Here is a 1,730-nt window from a genome sequence, read left to right as displayed (position 1 = left end):
AGTCGGCTTTATGTCTGCCAAACGGCATTGTTTTCAAAGCTGTGGAGGACTTTAATTCGACGTTGCACAGCCATTCCGCATGAAATGTTTATAAATTATGTACACAAACCCTCCTCGTGAATCAGTCTATCTACTGGTTAAAACCGTGTTAAAATCCCTACAGTAGTTCCCAAGATTATCCCAAAAATACAGACAGAAACCGCGGTGGCCAGAAACAGTCTGAAAAGCTTCTGTGTTGGAGGGTAGGTTGTGATGAGAAATAATCGTGGAGAAAAAATTCGACATGTTGCGATATTTCTGAATTAATTAGCGTTGAAGTTAGCCAACAGGCCGTTGCAGGCGCACATTCGAGCCACCCTGCATACAATTAGTGTCAGTTGCTCTCGTAGCGTAGAGGATAGTCGACGAGACCACTCAGCCTTTGGCTCGGGTTCGATCCTTACTGCCGTCCCACGTCCAGTTTTTGTATTGCTCTCTTGTTCAGTTTTAGTAAACTAAACGAAGAACACGTTTGGCGACAGTGTTTCAGCACAATATGTCCTGCGACACGATTACAAGCTTTTCAAATGTGTATAGATGGATAATACAAGTTTAGAAATATTATACAGTAGTCATGTACAACGAAAACCATTTCTCATATCTTTTAAATTTTTTAAAAGAGGAAGACCAATATTAACTTCAGGAAAAAGATCTCTTAGTACTGACATCAGTTTCTTACACAACTCTGTTCTTGGGATCAGATGTTGCAAAGTTTACTGTATAACTGCGTGTGTTGTTGAGGATAAATGGCAACATTGTCAGCAGGTCTTTCTGTTTTGCAACCGATAAAACATAACTGGAGTACTTCAGTCATGGTCTTTCGTCTACTGAATGCATTGAAATTTTTCCATTTTTCTGTTTTAGAGTAAGAATTTTAACAACTGGTTGAGCATGAGACATTTTTTAATTACATATTCGTGTAGTACGTAAAGAAATATGAATGTTTTAGTTGGACAATTTTTTTTGCTTTGTGATAGATGGCGCTGTAATAGTCACAAACGTATAAGTACGTGGAATCACGTAACATTCCGCCAGTGCGGACGGTATTTGCTTCGTGATACATCACCGTGTTAAAATGGACCGTTTACCAATTGCTTAAAAGTTCGATATCGTGTTGATGTATGGCTATTGTGATCAAATGCCCAACGGGACGTTTGAACATTTTGTTTCGGTTGTTCCAATGTGAAACGTGTACCTTTGTGAACTTATCATTTCTCAGAGCGCATGCTGTTACAGCGTGATTACCTGTAAATACCACATTAATGCAAGAAATGCTCAAAATGATGTCCGTCAACCTCAATGCATTTGGCAGTACGTGTAACGACATTCCTCTCAACAGCGAGTAGTTCGCCTTCCGTAATGTTCGCACATGCACTGACAGTGCGCTGACGCATATTGTCAGGCGTTGTCGGTGGATCACGATAGCAAATATCCTTCAACTTTCCCCACAGAAAGAAATCCGGGGACGTCAGATCCGGCGAACGTGCGGGCCATGGTATGGTGCTTCGACGACCAATCCATCTGTCATTAAATATGCTATTCAATACCGCTTCAAACGCACGCGAGCTATGTGCTGGACATCCTTCATGTTGGAAGTACATCGCCATTCTGTCATGCAGTGAAACGTCTTGTAGTAACATCAGTAGAATATTACGTGGGAAATCAGCATAGATTGCACCATTTAGACTGCC

This window comes from Schistocerca americana, chromosome 2 (assembly GCF_021461395.2).
Source record: "Schistocerca americana isolate TAMUIC-IGC-003095 chromosome 2, iqSchAmer2.1, whole genome shotgun sequence".
Classification (NCBI taxonomy): domain Eukaryota; kingdom Metazoa; phylum Arthropoda; class Insecta; order Orthoptera; family Acrididae; genus Schistocerca; species Schistocerca americana.
This window is presented reverse-complemented; position numbering follows the sequence as displayed.